Source organism: Lissotriton vulgaris, chromosome 4_1 (genome assembly GCF_964263255.1).
Source record: "Lissotriton vulgaris chromosome 4_1, aLisVul1.2, whole genome shotgun sequence".
NCBI lineage: Eukaryota > Metazoa > Chordata > Amphibia > Caudata > Salamandridae > Lissotriton > Lissotriton vulgaris.
Genome location: NC_141691.1, coordinates 854,541,193 through 854,564,099, shown reverse-complemented (window position 1 = coordinate 854,564,099; position 22,907 = coordinate 854,541,193).

Genomic DNA, 22,907 nt, shown 5'->3' with positions numbered 1-22,907 from the left:
GCTGCCGGGGCCGGGACTGCGAGAGCCAGGGTGCACAGCGCTTGAAGATCCCAGCGCACCTGGTGTCTCTTCCCGCCCCCAGCCCTCCGCCCTTGATTGATAACTCCGGCTATTTAAGGCTCGCGGCCCCCGCTCCGCGGGTGCCGCTCGCAGCCTTGTGGGGACATTCCTGAGGACTTTGGATATTTTAACCCGTTTTTACTTTGCTGGTAACTTTCCCTGCTTCCTGGACACGAGGACTGGGGACCAAAGTGGACGCTGCCGGGGCCGGGACTGCGAGAGCCAGGGTGCACAGCGCTTGAAGATCCCAGCGCACCTGGTGTCTCTTCCCGCCCCCAACCCTCCTAATCAACGCACTGGTGAGCGCGCACGCGGGACGCGCGCGGGACACAGCCCGGGGCTAAGCCCGGGCAAAGGGCGGGCCCTCTGAGGCCCTCCGAGGACCGAAAGGACTGAACTGGCGGTACCCCCTAGTGTATAATTAGACTATTCCTGTTGTTACAAAGCCACTATAACTGGGTTATTTTTATTTTTTTATTTTTGGAGTGTTTGGTTTAACTCTTGTTATGATAGTGTATTGGTTTATCGTAGGATTCTTGTGATCTTTAGGGGTTAGCTTTAAATCCGAGGTCCTCCACCTTTTTCCATAGAGTATCACTGACAGTAAGTGTTGGAGTATTAATGTCTACACGGACAACTCGAAGCCAGGTGGGGGCAGGGATAAAAAACATCAAAACCAAAAAACTGACCAATACTCTGGATAGTTTTATCCTCCGTACCCACACTCTAATTGACGAAGGTATTACTTTGATGGAACGGAGGGTTTCCCAAGATTTGCTTCATGCCAAAAGATCGTCACTGGGTAATATAGCCCTGGCTCGTACCCCGACTAAAGACCTGCCCTTACCAGTTACGCCTCAATTAATACCTACTCATGAGACACCAGTACTGACTATGGCCCAGCCCCAATGCTTAAATGAACCCTCGGTCCCCTTATTACCAGTATCCCTAATTGAGTCTGCTACCCCTGCTACTCCACTGGTTACTAATGTTATTATGCATGCAGTTACTCGAGAGTTGCAGGGGTTTCCTGTAGTAGGTCCAATATCCTCCCCAAAATAACCGCCCCCAAGGTGCTTGGTGATAATATACCCTGCTTGGAGAATATGGCCTCTACGGGAACTGGTGCACAGGAGGGAGGATTAGGTGTGGATGCTACAGTTGACACAGCTAGGTTACATCGTGTATCGCACCCCCTGCCCCTAGAGTTGCCTGATGTAACTGTATTGGATTCTAGCATAGATAGTATTCTTAATAATGGTAGCCCTAATGCATCTACAGAGAGTGAAGAGGATGCGGACGCGCCCTTCTTTGATTCCTTAGCGGATCTCATTAGGTCTTTACTTTTGCCCCTTGAAGTCAGACTCCAGGGTATAGAACAACAACTTGGAATTATATCAAAGGAGTTGGAATGCAAGGGGGGGGATAAAACTAATGTAACCCAGAAGATTACACCCGGTATATCGGGAACTTTATTGCCAGTGGTTGGGAATTCTTTAATAGCACCCACCCAGCAAACCAAGACCTGTCCATCTACCACAATTGTAGAGAAGGGTGATAAAGTGGTCACTAAACCAGTCTCTGTAGAAGTTAAAAAACCCCCGGTGAAAGTAGATCAGGCCGCATCCAGCGCTACTCCTCTCTTACCCCCTGTAAAGACACCAAGGGCTCGGCGGAATATTAGCTTACCATCTGACGCCTCCCCATTTGTGATTGTGCTAACTGGTGTCCCTGAGCCTACCCCTGACACTCCCGAAACATTTTGGAGCCTTAAAAATAAAGTTTGTTACTGGCTGGACAGGAACTTTCCACCACCCCCAAATATTAATAAGAATATTCTAATGGTGGAGAGAGCCCCATGGGTTGGAGAAAAAAAGAAACAGTTCAAAGGCGATTGTGTGGTGATCACATTTGAAGATCCCTGCATAGTAGAGTTTATTTTTTCAGGGTATCACCGTAACACTGACTCAGGGATTCTCGTCAAACCTCTATCATATTTTTATATGCCTGAGGGTAATCACGATAATAGATGGAGTTGGCTTAGGGCTTCCACGCATGAAACCGGTTGGAGGAGACCTGTAAACCAAGGGAACCAGCGCTATAATAATTGGGGAGGGGCTGTTAGCGACGATTGGCAAGAAGTACGCAGAGGGAAAGGTAGAACTTATAATGGGGGAAATAGGTTCAAGGAGGGATGGTTGGGTCCACAGATGGATTATCCTATCCAATGGGCGGAGTTCGCGGAGTGGGGCTTCGCGGAGCTACGCGAAGTGGGCGAGAAACTACGCCCACCTCCGCACTCCGCGTAGCCCCACTCCGCAAAACCACTGGCCGGCAGCCCCGCAACCCGCCTCCCTCCCGCCCTCCCTAAATACTTTACAATAAAAGAACGCAATAATTTTAAAAGCACTTACCTTGCCGCCGCTGGCCGCCGCGTTCCCCGGGGCTCGTTCTCTTCCGTCTTCCGTATTTTGCAGTAATGCGCATGCGCGGGCGGCCGCGCATGCGCATTTTCTCGTGAAAATGCGCATGCGCGGGCGGCCGCGCATGCGCATTACTGCAAAATACGGAAGGCGGAAGAGAACGAGCCCCGGGGAATGCGGCGGCCAGCGGCGGCAAGGTAAGTGCTTTTAAAATTATTGCGTTCTTTTATTGTAAAGTATTTAGGGAGGGTGGGAGGGAGGCGGGTGGCGGCCAGCTACGCTCCGTCTGCGGAGCGTGCGTAGTGCCGCCTGGCTCCGCCAGCTCCGCAAAATGCGGAGTAGGCGGAACTACGCACACTCCGCAGACGGAGCGTAGCTGGCCGCCCACGGCTAGTTATAACCGTTTCAACGGCCTGGAGGAAGTCGATTGACTTACTAACGGGTCTATTGAGTGTTTGGGAGGAGGGGTGTTGCATCCCTTACTGGAAGATCAAGCAAATCTGCCCGCAGACATAGTGGTTAACGCTGGCTTTAGTTCAGATACAATTGTACCCATGGTAGTAGCTGGTAACTGTACTCAGGATATAGTCTCTGTAGGACAATCGGGAACTAAGGAACTGGGTTCTTCAATTAATATTTTATCATGGAACATTGCTGGCTTAAAGAAAAACGTAGCAAATCCTGATTGGAACACCTTTATTAACCTATATGATATTTGTATGTTTCAAGAAACGTGGTGCAAACTCCCTGAATACATGAATGGTTATTCTACCTTTTATGTTCCAGCTGTTTCATTGGGGAGAGGGCGCCCTTCGGGTGGGCTACACATTTGGGTAAAAATATCTCTGAACTGTAGTGTCACCTCCAACAAGTATGTCTCTAATGACATCTTGCACATCACTTTAAAGAACAGTGTAGGAGGTCACAGCTATGAAATCTTCTGTATCTATGCTAGAGGTCTCCAGGGAGGGCTTGCTTCTCCAGTATTAGAACTGTTGGATGAGGAGTTGTCTAAACTCCCGGCTAGATCTAAAATAATAGTCGGGGGAGACTTCAATTGCACGTTTGAACCGTTAGATATGGAAGAAGAATCAGGTCCCAATGTAGTAGAAGGAAGATTATCTATACCCCCACTAACTCTTAGCCCAATTAAGAAATGGTCATCTAGGGTCATTCAGTTGAATGCTTTGGTGTTAGATTACAATCTTTGGGCTCTTAATGGCCGTACAAACTCTGATCGCGAAGGAGCAATGACTTTTAATAGGCTGGGGTGCCCCTCTCGTATTGACTACATCCTTTTAGATGAATATTCCTGGCCTGACCTAATAGATATGGTGGTTAGGGAGTCTACCTATAGTGACCACAACCCCTTATGTATGCAACTCAAATGGTTAAGTGGCCGGAATTCTAGACAGGAAGCGGAGATGATAACCAAAGAGGTCTTCCCTGAAAATAAAAATCGGAAGCTAAAATGGAATGTGGTCAAATGCGATGAGGGGAAGCTTCAAAATATCAAAGACCTAGTATCTAAAGAAATTATTAGTTTGGCAGCCTTAGAGTCTGTTCCAGTTAATCTAGCTGATCGTAGTTTGTCGGTCTCCTATAGCAATTTAATAGGTAAAGTGGGAGCCCACTTTTGTAAGAAGCAACCAGGAAAATCCCGCCCTAACGGTACCAAATTAAATAGTAACCCATGGTATACGAGTAATTGTAGGAATAAAAGGGAAGCAATTACTAAAGCAATACGTAGTAAGGACTCCATGGCCGTGCGGTTAGCCAGGAAAGATTACGCGTATAGTATAAAATCTGCCAAAAGAGAATGGGAGGAAGAGCATTGGCAACAGTTGAAAGAAGCAGCTTGTGGTAAAAATACTGTTGCCTTTTGGAAATTAATTAATGCACTAGATAGAAAGGGAGCAGATCCTATTTTAAATCATATTACGGACCAGGAATGGTATTCTCATTTTTTTAAACTATATTGTGAGGAGATTGTGGATAGCGTGACATTATTATCAGCTAATATCCCCGAAAGCACGCCTCATGGTAATTTTAATTATAACATAGATCCATTTACTCAGAGAGAAGTACTAGATGCTATCTCTAAATTATTGCCCGGGAAGGCCCCAGGCCAAGATGGTCTTCCAGGGGACTTGTTAAAGTACGAATCGAATGTGTGGGCTAAATACATATCCAATCTGATGAATTTGATACATGCTGGTCATCCTGTTCCCGATTCCTGGAAAGGTGCCGAGGTAATAACCATTTATAAAAAGGGCGACAGGGACGACCCTTCCAATTACAGACCGATAAGTCTGATAGATACTATTCAGAAGGTGGTTGGAAGGGTAATCATAAACCGTACAGAAGTATGGCTTGTGGATAAGAGTATTTTGTCCCATTTCCAGGCCGGGTTTAGAAGCAATATAGGTGCAATAGACCAGGTATTTAGATTCTGTGCAGTCTGTTGGAAGTCAGTGTTAATTACTAAGGGAAGTCTATACCTGGCTTTCATAGACTTGAAGACAGCATTTGATGTAATTCCACGGAATAAGCTCTGGTCGGTCTTATCCGATATGGGTTTTCCCAGTTACCTCCTACAATTTATTATTAAACTCCATGAGGGGAATTATGCCAGGATTCGATGGGGATCCCAGGGTCAACTGACAGAGAAGATCCCGGTGAATAGGGGAGTGAGAAAAGGATGTGTGATGGCCCCAACCTTGTTCTCCCTCTTTATTAATGGGGTTGTTGCCCATTTGAGGGAGGATTCGGCTGATGCCCCCGTCCTTGCTGGAGAGAAAACACCCACCCTCCTCTTTGCCGACGATACCTTGCTCATGTCAAAATCCCCCATGGGTTTGCAAAAACTACTCGATCGTTTTTGCAGTTTTTGTATAGATAGGGGGTTGTCAATAAACACTTCAAAAACAAAGCTGATGGTGTTATCTAATAAAAAGAAACTTAGGAAGGTAAACCTCAGGCTGAATGACACCCCGTTGGAGGTGGTAGAGGAATTTGATTACCTCGGGGTGAGACTTTGCAATAACTTGAGCTGGTCAGCCCATATCGCCAAAATGGTTTTAAATCTCAAAAGGGTTGCAGGAGTAATTCTTAAGAACCAGCGTCGATCTTTTAGTCGTCCCATAGCCCCCACCCTGGCAATTTATGAAGGGAAAGCTTTGGCAGCGGCAGTTTATGGCTCAGAACTTTGGGGGGCGGAAAATACAAAAGTTTTAGCGGTGGCCGAGAATAAGTTTATTAGAGATATGGTCTCGCTACCCTTATCGTCCCCTTTGAAACCTCTTTTTTTGGACATGGGTAAAAAATCGGTTGTGGATCTAGTGCAAATTCGCCCCTTGTTATTCTGGGTTCGTCTTAGAAGGACCCCAGAACTTTATAATTATGCTAAGGTTCTGGATGAGCTTATTAGTTTAAATGTAGCAAACAAAATTAAATGGCTCAACAATTTAAAGAGACTTGTAAAATCAATAGGTCTGGAGGAGAGTTGGATCTCGCAACTGCCACCCCCAAAAGCAATTGTCAAAAAACTTTATTGGGATTGGGTTGTTGCCAAAGAACACAGGAATCCAAACTGGGGTCATTTAACTAGTACCTTCCTTGATCACAAGCCCCTTAGGAAGTTAGAGCCCTTTTTGGATTTTATCCAGGTCCCTCGTGATAGAACATTGTTTCTGAAACTCCGATATGGTATTCTACCCCTTAACTCATTCAAGGCATGTTGGAAGGGACATAGAGGAACAGAGGACAAATGCCCAGGTTGTTCCTGCCCAAAAGAATCCTTGGGCCACTTCCTATTTGCATGTGTAGCATATAAAAAACCTAGAGGAAGGTGGTTGAAACCTGTCTGTAGGAACCTAGGGGTGAAGGACCATAGATTAGCTATGCGTATTTTTTTAACGGATGTTTCTTCAATGTATATGGTCTGTGGGGTGGCTAAATATGTGGCGAATGCTTGGCTCATTAGGTCAAAACTCGTACCTACTGTCTGAATTGTTTTATGATTTGTTTTATGTACAGTCTATTATGGATTTATTATGGATACTGTATATGTACTTTTATGAAATTTTGTTTCGAATAAAGTATTTCAATGGAGTATAGAAAAATAAAAGATATTTATCTAAACTAAACAAGACCAAAATGACAAAGATCCAACATACAAATACTCAGTAGAATGTCTTTAAAAGGGGTTGTTGCAAAAATAAACTTGTAGATCGTAAATGCGACACTTTTCTCTCAAAGTACTTTAGATGCGTAATGCATAAGAAACAAAAGGGGTTGCAGAGAAGGCAATGCGTTGATTCTTCCTGCGCTTTGGTTGCGATGCGACAAGATGGCACCTCGATGCGTTATGGTGATCCAGTGCAATGCGATAAAATGGCATCCTTGGTGCGATGCATCAACGTGGATGTGATGCATGCATGCCCGATGGTCGTGTGGCACAATCCGTGGTTTCTTGAGCTGCGAAATGCCCCGTGACAAGCTTCTCTGATGATGCCATCAGCGGCAGTGGCGACACGCTTCCTTGGTGCGATGGTCTGGTGACATGCTTCTCAGGTGATGCGACGGCGGCTGCTGTGGCGGCATCATGCTTCTCCTCGTTGTGTCGCGCTTCCAGCTCGTAGCAGCAAGGGCCTCACACACAGTTACAGGCACCTCAGGGCTGGTCAGAACTTCCAGCAAGGAAGTCAGGGAGGCTGGGGTGCAGTCATTTTGTGCCTGGGACTTCAGAAACAGAAGGCCAGCTCTTCTCAGGCCCTTGGGGAATTTTCTTCAGAAGGACGCAGCACACAGAAAAGTCCTTCTTCAAGCAGAGGTGACACAGCACACAGCAAAGTCCCTTGATCCTTTCCTCAGCAGAAACAGCAAACTGCAGGCCAGCCCCAGACACACAGCAAGGGCAGTACTTTTTCTCAGTCTCTTCAGCTGCCCTTTTTGGCAACAGGTTCCTCTTGATCACAAAGTAGTCTAAAGTTCAGGGGTTTCAGCTCTCAGATTTATACCCCCAAAGTCTTTGTTCTCTATGTGTGAGGGGTCCTGGACCCAGTCCAAACCAGTTCTGGGTGCACTCTGCCAGTGCACAAATTCTTTCTTTGTCAGTGTGGGCCAGGGTCATCAGACGCACCACAGGAGATGGTACTAGCATTGTCGAAGGCAGGCACAGCCCTATTCAGGCCCAGGTGCTCCTACTCCCTCCACTCCAAATATGGATAGGTCTATTCAGCCTAGTGCTGACTCACCCAGACTCCTGGAGCCACCCCAGCCCCTGTCACTCTCAAACTAGAAAGTCAATTCACAAACAGAGAGAGGCACACAGAAAGGTTGAGCAAGAACATAGCCACTTTCTAAAAGTGCTATTTTCTAACACAGGATTTAAAAAACATCTTTCCTAAATGATGTGTTATTAAATTCTGAGTCATGGAATAACAGACTCTAAGTTTCTATCTCGCTCCAATGGGAAGATATGCAGGTAAACATGTCACTGAGGATCCCCTATTCTGTCCTATGGGCAAGATAGCCTTTCAATAGTGAAAAACGAAATTGGCAGTATTTCACTATCAGGACATGTTACCCACACTAGTACATGTCCTAACTTTCACATACACTGCACCCTGTCCAGGGGGGTACCTTTGGCCTACCATAGGGGTGTCCCGGGTGTAAGAAAAGGGAAGGGTGAGGCCTGGCTAGTGGGTACACTGGCCAGGTCGACATGGCAGTTAAGCTACACACAAGCACTGTGGTGACAGGCCTGAGACATCTCTTTGGGGCTACTCATGTGGGTGGCACAATCAGTGCTGCAGGCCCACAAGTAGCTCTTGAATTACCATCCCTGGCACACTCAGTGCACTTTACTAGGTACCTACTGTAAAACAAATATACCAATCATGGATAACCAATCACAATAACAATTTACACAGAGAGCATATGCACTTTAGCACTGATCAGCAGTCGTAAAGTGCCCAGAGTCCTAAGCCAACAACCACAGGTCAGGAAAAACAAAGGAGGCAGAAGCAAAAAGTTTGGGGATAACCCTACAAAAAGGGCCATTTCCAACAATCATGAGTCAGCCTGACTGTGCTGGTTTACCCTGCTGAAAGCACTGGAGCTCCCCACCATTGATGCTGAGGACACAGAGTTCCAGAGGCTCACTGAAACATTGCACTGCAATAGGCCACCATTGTCGAATCAAACTCCTGATCTGAGGAACATGAGGACTCAACATTGAAAGAAAAGCTCAGAGAGAAAAGCTAACTTTGATGGTAAACTTTTTTACCCAGACCTAGCGCTCAAACTATCTGACCTACACTCCATTGTGGTGGGCCCCCGGTCCAGCATGACTAGATATCTGCGAGTTAGGCTTTAAGATTTTTGGCACTAGAATGCACAATTTCTGATTTGATCATAAAAATTCATATTTCTGGTTTCCTACATTTGATGTTTGTTGTTTGTTTTGTAATTTTAAAGATACAGATATTCTCTATTTTTATAAATTGTTATTGTGTTGCGTTTTTTATCTATTTTATATTTTGGTGATGTTAAATGATTTACACATACCTGTTTCCTAAGTTAAGCCTGACTTTTCAATTGCCAAACTTCAAGGTTTGAGCAAAGATACATTTATTGAGACTTGTCTGGGCCTATTAGTGATTGTGGTATTATTACTAGCTGAAGGTGAATACCTCCACCCACTAATAATCCACTTTCCTACAAATGATGTTACAAGTGCAGAAGAGATAAGTGAGGACTCTTCCCAATGAACACCACTCTGTGCCTTGAACAACCTCTCAATATGTATTTCTTTGATTGCCCCTTCTGCTTTTGCCATTAACCTTGCCAGCTAGCCCATGGAAGAGAGACCCGTGTAGTCTAGAGAAAGCTCTGTGTGCCTCTGGTCTTTACCCTAATGGTGTAAGTCAGATTTTGGTCCACCAGCATTCATAATCAATGTTTGTTCTCCATGAGTGAGGATGAGAGTGAGTGCCTGCAGCAGTGATTGTGCCACCCACATGAGTAGCCCCGTAAATGTATCTCTGACCTGCCACTGCAGTGTTCGCGCGCAGTTGTGAACTGCCATGTCGACCTGGCAAGTGCACCCACTTGACAGGCCCCAATATTTCCTTTTCTTACATATAAGACACCCCTTAGTTACCCCCATGGGCAGGGTGCAGTGTATGTGAAAGGTAGGACATGTAATTGTGTGCGTGACATGTCCTCATAGTGAAATACTGCCAATTTCGTTTTTCACTATTGAAAGTCCATCAGTCCGATAGGATAGCATGGGAGATACTTTGTAACATCTTACAAGTATTACTTCCCGTTGGGAGAAGATGGAAGAATAAAGTGTAAGCTTGCTGAACTCAGAAATAAATAACACATCTTTTAGATGGTTTTTAAATTGTGTGTTTGAAAATGCCACTTTTAGAAAGTAGGCATTTTTTTGTTTAACCAGTCTGTGTGCCTCTGTCTGGTTGTGGATTGACTTTCTGGTTCTGGAGTGACAGGGACTGGAGATGAGAATTCACTGTAGACTGCCACTGGGGAATTGAGGTGTGCCTGGCCCTTCCTAGATGAACCACAGCTGAGCTGAACAGGGCTTGGCTGCTTGGCTGCATTTAAAGTAGTGGGGGGAGTTTTCCTAGCACCTGAATAGGGCCTGTCTCCCTTGAACAATGCTGTATCCACCCCCTCTGTTCATACTGCACCAGTGATAAAAGAACTGGTTTGGACTGGGCTCAGAGACCCTTGCACAAAGAAGAACAAATCAAAAATGGGATATAAGTAGTGGAACTTAACCCCTCCCATGCTCGTGACAGAACCGTTCCGTCACAAGCCTCGGTGGGCTGTGCTGGTGACGGAACGGTTCCGTCATGGCCCTCTCGCTGCGCCTGCGCGGTGCGAATTCCGCGCCTGTGCAAACTTTCTATAGCACGGGCGGGGCCGTGACGGAACCGTTCCGTCACAAGCACAGCTCTCCCGCGTGCCGTGACGGAGCGGTTCCGTCATGAGCATGGGACCGCCGTGCGGCCCCCCCCCTTAGCACTGCGGCGGAATAGCCGCCGCAGTGAAGGGGTTAAACCCCAGAATTTTAGATCACTTCTGGACTCAAGAGGAACCTTTGCCAAGGAGAAGAGCTGGAGAGGCTTGAGGAGGAGTACCGCCCCTTTTGCTGTGTGCTCTGTTGGTTTGGTCTGCAGTTGTTTCTTCCAAGGAAAGGACAAAGACTGGAACTTTTCTGATAAATCTGCTTGAAGAAGAATCTCCAAGGGCCTGTGTGTGATGGCCTCCTGTTCAGAAGTCTCAGGGACATGAGGGCTTCAACCCCAGCTCCCCTGAACTCTACTGCTGAGAGTTCTGACCTGCTAGGAGGTGCCTTTTCAAGTTTTGGGCCTCTGGAGGTTGTTCCTGCCATTGGGAGCTGGACATAACTTGAAAGAAACAAGAAAAGCTGTCTCCAATGCCATCAGCGATGCTGCTGCTATGACACAAACTGCACTGAGGCCAGGTGCACCGCTCGTGAAGTGCACAACACACCGCCTGACCTCCACCACAGCTCCAACGCCCATCAATGCCTGCCAACACCTGCAGTTATCGGCCATGCCTGTTGCCAATGCTTGCACTGACTCCATCACCAGCAGTGCCTGCATCCCATTATCGCGGTGCTGATAACAGCTGCGGGTGGCTCCATGAACTCGCCAACTTTGCATTGCCTCACTGGAACCGATGCCTCACCGCCAAGGCAACCAACTTCCCCTGTCCTGGATTTGACAAAGCACCTTGCCTTACTGTGGCTGCCAGGGAGCCAGCCTAGACCTCAGCACAGAAGCCTTACCTTCAAGACACCGTACATCTTCATAGACTTCATTTTCCAAGGTTCTGTTTGTTTGGGGATCCATGTTACTCTGTGCCCCACATCGCGCACCTCGTGGTGGGTACTGTACTTTGGATATATTTCAGTCACAATGTCACAATAGCCCCAGCTATTTGTTTTCTACAAGCTTTATTTTGAAAAAAAACAGCTTTTAAGTGTTATCGAACTACATACGGTGTTTTGGTCTTGTTGAGTTTAGATAAAGATACTTTAGTTCTTCTAAACTGGTGTGGTGTCCATTTGTGGTGTTATCACCGTGTTACTATATAAGCCTGTCTGCCCGTGCCAAGCTCCCAAGAGCAGAGATTATCAAAAGTGTGTATCCCGCTTTCCCTCGCTAGAGGCATGGGTCCTTACTTGTACAAAGATACCTAACGCTGCCAGTTAGAGACCCCCAGTTCTAACAATATGCAATGAGCTTTATGAAGCCACAGCCAAGAGTAATGTCAGCAGTGAAGACGATTACACAGAGCGAAGACATGTCAAAACAGATAATTTGTATCCTCATATGGTACTGCAACATCCAATTACTATATTATCCTTTTGGAAAAAACACTATCACAGTCATGACACTTTTCTATTTCACTTACGTTTAACAAATACACTATGGTAGCCATTATTTATTTTAAATGTGTCACATGTCTGTCATATTGATAGTTCACTCGGAAAATTAGAACAGTTCAATTATCTGTGAATAATAGGCTAGTTTATGAGTTGTTTTCACTCGGTGAGACTTAGTAAGACAACTTTGCCCCGTTGTGGGTCCTGTAGCCCAATTTGCCATAATAAACCCAGATGAAAATGTGTTAAGACTGGGGAAATTTTGCATAATTTCTGATATTTTGCATTAAATTTGTAAGAGATTATACCATTACCTAACTGTACATATTTCTGATGCAGTTCCAGCAAAAATCTTATCAAATGTTCATGGGAACAACGCAAACTCACAGAATGTGAGAGGTTGTTGTGCTCTTAACACTCAATTTTGTGCAATTGTTTTTAGTCCAAAATAAGTCTTCTGGTCTGAAATGGATGTAAGGACGTATTTCTTGCTTAAAAATGTGGAATTACCAGCTCGTATTTTCACATACATTTTTGTGCAGCTTGCGGAATTTCCACAAAGGAAATTACATTCATTTTGCTCAGGTCTATAATTGACTCGTGCCATGTTGAAACTCACTGATGGGAACCTTAAATTGAACAAATCTGTTTTGGGTTGTTTGTGTTCCCATTCAGAGATGTGGTTTACCAGTTCATGTAGGGCCTAGGCTGATTTACTCATGGTTGCTCCCTGTCTTTTTAGGTACAGTGAGCAACAAATAAAAATTAATGGATTAGAATATGTCCAAGATTGATTACCAGTGGCTGTAATTAAGAAAAGAGTGATATCCATCATATTTTTGTTTATGTTTTTCTTTCTGAGTTGATAATAAAGTTTCCAAGTCGTAAAATACAGAAGAATGCACTACCAGCAGAGCATTTTCCCTGACTGTATTGATTACATCAGAAACCGTTCAAAGAAAAGTCATTCCCAGCTGGCATCAAAATGCAGCATTGATTTTACAGAACGTTTGTTCATTCATTTCCAGGCAGTCTTTGGTTGCACTCTGCATGCCTATTCAAGTGAACCCCACATGTCAGGGGAATAGATACTATTAGTGCAGCAGATGCAGTTGCACCTGGGCCCAGAGCCCTTAGGGACCATTGAACCATGATAATTGCTGTATTTTACTACCTCAACAGCAGTCATTTTTCTTGCTTGCACCAATGCCCATGACTAGGCCTGGGAGGAGAACTTCCCTTTGTTCACGAAGTTTGCGGAGTTCCAAAAAAGTCAAGTTGGCGAGTGCGAGTGAGGAAAATCCACCTCCCTGCGAGATTTCTCAATGCAGATGAGCAGATTTCTCAGCGTTGACGTGGAGAAACCTTCCGTTCACGTGGAGAAACCTTCCGTTCACGTTGAGAAAGCTGCTGCTCGGGTAGAAAATCTACTCTAGTGACAAGAAAAGAAGCAGCGTCCTCTTGCTTTGCACACGATGATATTTGCATTGATTTTACAGCCCGGGACATACGACCGGTGCTGAAAATGAATGCCAACAGCATGAATAAATGCACTCCGCCGCTTGCGGACCTCTGCGTAGATCGACAGCGATTTTTGGTCACTTGCTCAGAACTCCCGAAAACTCTGCCCAAGCCTACCCATGACATCCTCGCTAGGCTACTGTTGCTTACACTTAATCGCCCACACGGAGGATGACATTTATATCCAGATACCAATTGCTGGTATTACTCGCCTCTTCTGACACTTCGTATATTGAATTACTGGAAGATTTTACTATTCCAATGTGTCGCACAAACAAAACAGCCAAGCATGCTTTTCATAACACCCTCGAACAGCAAACATAGAATTGTGCAAGCATAACAGCACAAGCATCATGCTATAAAACTGAACATGTTGAAATTCAATATAAATGTATTCTTAAAACGATTTGTCTTCAATAGAAGGATTTTTAGCTTTACACAATTGTAAAAATGTTGAGGCCAGAGCCGGCTGACCTCGGAACTGGCGAGTCAAGCTTCCAGTCCCAGCATCATGTTAAACATTCTGTGATTCTGGGCAAATCACTTATCTCATTGTGCCTAAAAAATGAATCTGACCTTGTTTAATGTAGTCTTGGTCCAAGTTATTGCTATACATAACTGCAAAATAAATAAATAAGATGTGTCAGCGTCTTGAGGTATGAAAGACAGTTACCATTATAGACTATCGATCAAGTATTCAATTGAGAATTAATCAAAGAGAATTTTAGGAAACATTGTTGCCATGATATCGCTTAATAAATAAAATAACGAAAAAGACACAAGGAAATGAAAATACCTGGCAAGCTCTATCTCCAAGCTAAAACTGCAAATTATGAATGAGTCCTCAGGAAAGAAACTCGCAGACAAGCATTGCCAGAACGAGAGATATTGTGTTACAAAGCCTCCAGCTAAAGGCCACAGCATTAATTTACAGGCAGGTTACATTTTACAACCCAAGAGCATTAGTTGAGAGTGTTCTTTTGCAAAACTGTCAATATGTATTTTATAACGTATTCTTGTGCTCTTCTTTACTCTGCAGAGGAAATCTCTGGAGTGTAGTAGTGCAATTTGATTTATTTTCTTCTTTTGTTTGTATGCTTTGTAGTCCCCTGTGTCCTATTACAAGAGAATAAACTCCTATTTTTCAAGAAGAGGAAAAATCCTTAGTAATAACAATAAAAATAATCCTCCCTCGTACACACTTATGAAACAGGAACTGCAAAGCCTGCTATGCCATGATTTAAATTTAAATAATTGAATATCATGGGTCCTCTTTTAAAATATGCGCAAATGGTTCAAGCCTGGACAAGTTAGATGTCTTTGCAATGCGTTGTCCAAATCGTCGATTAATTGTGTGAAAATATAAAAAAACATTGTTAAGTATCATGTGTTTCACATTGTGATGTGAATATTAGAATACTTTTTTGTTGGGTTTAAGTGACAAAGTTTGCAAATGAAATGTTTGGAATTCTACAAATTCAGAAAAAATCAGGGGGCATATTATCAAGGGGGTTTATCTCCGCTTTTTTGGCTTTAAAAGCCATGAAAGCGGAGATAAAATTATCTCCCTATTAGCTAGCTGTCGCTAACACCAGTTAGCGACAGCTAGTAGGAGATAGCGACCATCTTGGACCCCGCTTTGCATGTCAGTGAAATTTATCACTAATGACATGCAAAGTGGGCGTGCCAAGATGTTAGCGACTGGAAACAGTCGCTAACATCGCTATCTCCTATTATCAACTTTTGGAGATATTCGCGCTAAGCGCGATTATCTCCAAAAGCTAACACCTGCCCCTGAGCAGTTCTTAGCCATGTTATCCAATGGTAGGTGGATAACATGGCTAAGAGCATTAGCTCGGTAATGCATGAATATCGCTGACTTTTGAGCGATATTCATGCATTTCGGCCGATTTTTATCGCTTAGGAGATAAACCTTGATAATAGCAAGGTTCCTAAGCGATAAAAATCGCCACATCTCGGCGATAAAAATATTGCTGCTAAGCCAAAATAGCGATAATTATCGCTAGTTGTTGGTAATATGCCCCCAGGATCCATATCATAATCTTGTGAGCACGTGCACACACGAAAAAGCAAAAAAATAGTTCTGCCTCCGATACTGTACAATATAGCACAGTCTAGAGCGCATGCGTTACATCGTTCTACTGTTTAGCACATGTGCTGCATACAAGAGTAGCAGATATACATGGTTTGCGGCTTTTTGCTCTGTGTTTCAGATCTGTGCTTTTAGCAATGCTTCCTGTATCTTCACCCAAAATGAAATTGTGCTCGAAGTTTTCTGCAGTGCCTCCATATGGCGGTTAAGTTTCAGTGGCGGCTAGTCACATTTGAAAGTGGTGAAGGGTACGGGCAGACAACCAGAGCTTTAAGTGGGAGGTAAAAATTGGGGGGTCTATCTAAGGGGTGTGGCCGACGTAATTAAGGGTGTGGCTTGAAACACATAAACCAAAAATCTGTGCTTAGCTTGATGTACCGCCCGGCCGGTATTTTGTGCTTCTGTCATTGCATATAATCCAATAAGTAACACATACATCTTCAACAAGCCAGGTTAATTGGCTTTGTCAATAGTTGTTAGGTGCGTAAGATAAGTAAGAAGTAACTATGGCTTTGTTGTATATAACACTGACAGTGCTTCAGTTCTGACATGAAGAGATTCTGAAAGAACTGATGGGCATATGTACAACAAAGTGGTGGAGCGTGTCGTTAGCCTCCTTGGCTTAATGAAACGCTCCGCCACTTCGGAAGCGCAAGGCTGCACCATATTCACAACTTAGCGCCAACGCATGCACCCTTGCACCAGAGTGCAAGGGTGTCTGTGTGCAGGAGAGGATTGGTTATGTGTAGAAAGGTGTCCCTTCCTCCACATAACCAATCCTAAAATGCCATTTTGTAACGTTCATGTGTGCTGCTTCATGCAAACACACATGAAAGTTACACAATGGCATTTAAAAAAAAGGTTTGTTGATGTACAGGAAGGGACACCTTCCTGTACATAAACAAACAATGGCATTTTGCCTTTTCCATGTGTGATTCACAAGGCAGCACACATGGAAAAAGACAAAAACAAGGAAAAATAATACATTTCTCCTCGTTTCGCCACCTTAAGACCAGGATTTTCTTGGTCTTAAATTTGGCACTGCCTCCTACGTACACCATCCTTGTACATAAGATGCAGTGTCAAATACAATGGGTGTAGCGGTGAAACGTCCACCACAATACCCACTGTTTATGTAACAGATCTAATATTCATTACTAAAACATGGGTGAGATCAATCTAAAAGCGCAGCACTTAGGAGGTGCGAAAGAGATAAAATTGGTGTAAAACATATGTTACACCCAAAACTGGTTCTAGTCCATGACTAAGGCTTTGCCTAAAAGTTCTTTTACCTTGTGTGCTAATTTCGCTAATCTAGCAAGTTCCATTGGGATCTCCAAGTTAAAAAGAAGTTTCATGGCATCTGTGCAAGTACGTGTTCCATATTTTAAAAGCAGAGGTTTCAGTAAAGTGCGACATGCGTGGATCAAACAATTTCATGTGCAAACCAGGTGAACCATAGATTCCTCATCCTGATGACACAGTCTACAAGTAGAAACCGCCTCTAAAGATTTCCGGCGTGTTTTGATATCTTTTATCAGCAATACCATAAGTCTCACTGATAAGATTTGCTTTAAAATTGTCTTGTTTAGGAGGTGTGGCTTGGCAAGCCATCATGGCGAACATGTGCTGAGTGAGCTCCGTCCAGCCTTAAAATAATCCTACATCATCCTGCTTCTCTGGTCGATTTTTGTGCCACAAAGCTGCCCCGCAGACATTGTGGACTGGTGTCACGTACCTGGGCTGAATTCAGCTCTGTGGAGTGGCCTGTGGCAGCTGTGAGGCATTGCTGACAGGACGGGATCTGCTGGAGGTGCGGCCTAGAGGCCCTGCGTGAGGCCGGGACATCGCCTGGGCCCTCCGGCGGGGGTCGACGCTGCTGCTGCCGAGCTGGTGCGCTGCGCGACTGTGGCGGACCGAATCCTGGTGAGTGCCTCCTGGATGGACAGCTCCCCCAGGGGTTGGCTGCCCATCCATGGCCGTGATGACCAACAGGGAGAGCTGTGCTGATGGCCGGCTGTGTCGGGCCGTGGGGTATGCGCGCGGCGGGGTCAGCAAGTTGCCGGTTCCTGGCCGCGTCCCTGGCTTTGCTGGTGTCTTTGGCCCTGCTGGGTCCCGAGGGACAGGTGTGTTTACCCTCCCGCCCGGTGCCCTCTTCATCTTGGCGGATGGCAAGCACCTTTTGGCCCTCTGAGAGTGGGGCCTGTCATCTACCTGTGCCACTCCTGCCCATTGGGCGCTTCTGCATTCCTCCTTTCCCCCTGCACACATAGGAAGGGGGTTCGGCGGTCTTATCGGACCACGGGGGAGTCCATTTGAGGCGCCGTGAGGTGGGCGAATGTGGCCTGTGGGCGAAGGGAGTGTTTGCCTACCTGTCTCCTTTCTGGGAGAGGGATAGACACCATGCTTTCTCCCTCCCACCCCCTGATCCATGAGGAGCACGCATCGGTGGTCAGTCAGGCCGCGCTGGTGTATCCCACTGGGGGCCTGCTGAGCGACCCGGACTGAGAGGCAACGGGGTGGGGCAGCAGGAGAGAGGCACTGGGAGTAAAGACAGTGGGGGCAGTGACCCCAGTGTGTGCTGGCATATGTGTGCCTTACCCTTGGCCTGGCAGAACTCTTGCATCGGCGGCCAATTGGGCCGCGTGAGCATCGTCAGTGTCCTTTGAAGATCAGGGCCTGGCTCTTTGCAGCACTCATCCTTCTAATTGGGCGCCTTTGCTTCCCTGCCTCTCCTTGTGGGGTGTAAATTGAGTAATCCAGTGGCTTTGTCAAGCCGCAGGGGGTGCCTACTGGGGGTGCTTTGAGGTGGGCACATGAGGCCCTGGGCTGCTGGACATACCCCCCACCGCATCCTGCTGTTCGGCACGAGGCAGACCTTGCGCTCCATCCTCCTCTCCCACTACGCGGAGTGCCTCCATCGGCAGTCTATCGGACTGCGCTGATGTCCTCGAGGGCTCCTGGTGGTGGAACTGGGCCACTGTGCTCCCTGTGGTGCATACTGATCCTTAGTGCTTCTTGGTGGGGGGTCCTCAGCTCCCCTCTTGGATTGTTGTGCGTTTTCCCGGCTCTGGTGCCCGGTGGGACTGCTGGGGCTATGCTCCCCCCGTAACTGTTGCTCCTGATTAGTTTGGACGGCCTCCCATACCTAAACGGCGATAGGCAGTTTGCAGGCAAGCCCTGCCCGGGGCGAGAGGTGGTGTGCAGTCCACCATGATGGGAGATAAACCGGGGGAGGGTCGGCCAAGTGGAGCATGAGTGACAAATTTACATCCGGGGGGATGCAAGGTGCTGTGCCTGACAATGCCGCCCTCATGGCCGCCATCATCCAGTCTAGGGATGTTTTAGAGGCCAAGATTGGGGCAGTTGGCTCAGATGTTATGCTGCTGCAGCAGGACTTGCGGAATGCGGTTGCAAGCATCACAGAGGCAGAGTCAAGGATTTTGGGTGTGGAGGATGTCGTTGCCACTCTGCAGCAGTGAGTACCTTCTCTGGAGACCACTCAACTGGGACTTTTATCGTGAGTGGAGGACGCCAAAGGGAGAGCTCGGCGCAATAACCTAGCCCTGTTGGATTCCCGGAGGGTTGTGAAATTGGGAACTTGGAGCGGCTAGAGGGCTGGCTCCCCCGGGGGCATTATCTAAATGTTTTGTGGTGGAGCACGCTCATAGGGCATTAATGCAGAAATCCCCACCAGGAGCTCGCCCGAGGCCCTTCATTTCCAAGTTACTTAATTATCATGACCGGGACGCTATCCTGAAGCTTGGGCTAGGGCCAAAGAACCGCTACTATTTGATAATGCCTGCATCTTGATTTTCCCAGACTATTCAAAACAGGTTCAGCAGCGGAAGCAATCTTTGATGGCGGCCAAGGCCCGCCTTCGAGAGCTCAAACTCCCCTGTGCATTGCTCCATCCTGCTAGGCTATGTGTGGTATATTGGCCCCACACACTCTTCTTCGATTCACCAGAGGAGGTGTTCCTGTGGACAGATGACACAGAAGGATTGCAACCCCACTCACCGCCAGGGAGGGAGTGTGACTCTTCCTCAAGCAGGGTGGCCCGGAACCAGCTCAAACCAAAGGGGAGAGGTAGCAAGCGCTCCAGGTCCAGGAGGTGCTTCCAGTCATGTGAAAGAGAAAAAAGAGAGAGGACCAGCTGACAATGGGCTGTGAGTTGGGATCCATTGGCGGGTGAGGGGTGGGACCTCCTGTTGGGGTCAACCTACTCTGCCTGCCGCAACAGGTACTTCACTGTTATCGAGGTATAGGGTGGAGGGGGACTGTTAATTTTTGCTTGGGGTTTTTTTGTTTCTCTGTTGCACTAACTTACATTATTCCAGAGTCAGCTTGCGTATTGCACATTGGCATCTGTGTCATTGACCTACATGGAACCCTTTAATGGCAGCTATGTGGGTAGTCCACAAGATATCCCGGGGTCCCTTCGGATATTTAGCTGGAATGCCAGAGGGGTGCTCGATAAGATTAAATGGGGCTATTCGAAAACAGGCAAAGCGTGCTCATGCGGATATTCTGATGTTGCAGGAGACGCACCTCATGGGGATGAAGGCGCTGTGCTTTCAATGATTTGGTTATGTGAATGTCTTCAACTCAGGGTTTGTGAGGGGGTTCCAGGGGGTTGCTATCCTGATTCATCACCGGGTTTCTTACACACATGTCAAGACATGGGCGGACACTCAGGGCAGATACTTGTTCATACAAGGCACAGTGGGTGGCGACACCGTGATGCTGGGCAGTGTGTATGCACCCCGTCTCTGTCCTGGGGGTTGGGAGAGAGAAATATGAGCCTGTGGGCAGATATACCAGAGGGCCTGGCAGTTGTGGGTGGGGACTGAAATGATGTGCTGCCGTTGTCGTCGCATCTCCGGAGAACAGGGTAACAGCAGAAGCTGTCGTATCACCGGAGAAGCTTGCCGCCGCATCCGCTGTCGCCATTGCATCACCCGAAGCGCCTCGCTTCACCGGAGAAGAGTGTCACCGTCACAGCAAATGCCGTCGCATCACTGGAGAATCGTATCGCAGGGCCTGTTGCAGCTCAGGAGATTCGTTGAGTCGCCGCCCGGCTGTCGGGCGTGCACACATCGTTGTCGCATGAAGAAGAAGACGCTATTTTATTTCATTGCACCGGATCTTCATTGCATCACAGCGCTGCTGGTCGCATCATCTGGAGGCGCACTATGAAACCAACACCTCACCTACCCACGTGGAGAAGAACCAACGCATCCCCTACGCAGCAGTAGGGACCCGACACATCACCGTTCTTGAGTGTAAGGAACCGACGCATCACCTTCCCTGCAACACTTTTGTTGTATAGCATTATGCATACAAAGGTTTATTGAACTCAAAGTGTTGCATTTTACATCTAAAGAGAACTAAGGTATTTCTACCATTTCTAAGTGCAGGATTGTGGATTTTTGTTGTTTGTGGTCTTGTGTTAAGCCTGTATAAAAATACTTATTTTTATACTTATTTTTATACTACAACTTGTGTGGTGTCCATCTGTAGTGTTGTCACTAGGTTACTGTATGTGTTCACAAATGCTTTAGACACTGCCTCTGAGATAAGCCTGTCTGCTCCTGCCAAGTTACCAAGGGGGTGAGCAGGGGTTATTTTAGGAGTGTACCCCCTTACCCTAACTAGACGCAAGGGTCCCTATTTGGTCAAAGGTACCTACCTCTGCCAACTAGAGACCCCCAAATCCAACAGGAGGACTATAGGGAACGGATGAAGGATGCCATAGATCAATATTTGGCATTCTATGTTGGCTCGGTACAGGGGGCTGCACCTCTGTGGGAGACAATGAAGCCCACATTTCGTGGGGTGGACATTTCCTTCTGTGCGGCAGCCATCAGAATGCAAAGGGAGGCCCTCAAATCCTTGGGTTAGAGGCACGAAGGAGAGAGGAGGGGGGCGACTGGATAGCTGCCAGCTGCTGCTGGCACAATAGAACTATTCGCACCTTCTCCTAGATGAGGCCCGCAAGGTGTGGCTGGCGACGCGTAGCAGGATTTACCAATAGTGGGATAGATCCAGTAAGTTGCTGCATAGACGGTGTGAGGGGTCACTTCACCCCCAGGCTCTCCCTGGCATTGTGGGACCGGACAGGACTTTTATTTCCGACTCATCAGCTAATGCTGAGAGCTTTGCTATGTATTACACTGATATTTATGCCCCAAAGGAATGCTTATCAGCAGAGGTAATCGATCGCTTCTTAGATGACCTTCCGCCTATGGTCCTCTCTGACAAAGTGAGTGTGGAGTTACATCATCTGCTCACGGAGGATAAACTGAGAGCCGCCCTAGGGGACCTGCATCCAGGAAAGGTCCCGGGACCGAACAATTTCCTGAATTAATTCTTTAAGCAATATTTCTTGCAGTTGGGTCCCCACTATCGTAAAGTGGTGAAGGAGGCCTGGGAACAGGGTCGTCTGCCCAGCAATTGGAGACATGTGGAGGTGGTGGTTTTCCACAAGCCCGGGAGACCTCCTGATCACCATGCCTCGTATCGCCCTATCTCCCGTCTGAACAATGAGGCCAAGATTCTGGCCAAGGTATTAGCAAATCGTCTCCAACCACATATTACTTCATAAGTCCATCCTGATCAGGCTGGGTTTATGCCCCAACAGGCGACCCGTCACAATATTCGGCGGGCGCATGTTGCTCTTGGAACTGTTCAGGAATTGGGAGAACGGGTGGCGTTATTTCTTGCGGATATGATCAGGGCATTTGATTATTTAATCTGGGTGTACCTATTTGCACTCCTGCGCAGGTTAAACATAGGGCCTCGTTTTCAGTCATTTTTAACACTGCTGTGTACAGATCTAACTGCATCTGGGTGCGTGGCGGGCTCTGTCTCCCCTACGCCCCTATTGGGCGGGGCACCAGACATGGGTGCTCGCTGTCCCCCTACTTGTTCGGGCTGGCGATGGATCTCCTTGCTGCCTGGGTTCAGATTGATGCTCAAGTTACCGGTCTTAAATGGGCACACAGACTGTCCGACCGTATTGCCCTGTAGGCCGATGATGTGCTGTTCTTCCTCACTAATCTGGATAGGACGGGACCGCTGCTGCTACGCATAATGCAGATTTTTGGGTAAAACTCTGGCCTATATATGAATTCTCGAAAGTCCCCCTTCTGGGTCTTGGGCGGTGGGGTCTTTCTCGGCTCCTGGGCATCTTTGCTGCAGGTGGTGTATGGGGGGATGAAGTACCTTGGAGTGTTTCTATTGGATTCCCCTACCATGTCCTGGGATAGGCTCTTGTCACCTGTATGGGATCGTGTACGGGAGGACATTAAAACCTGGTCTCACATGCCCCTGTCTATAT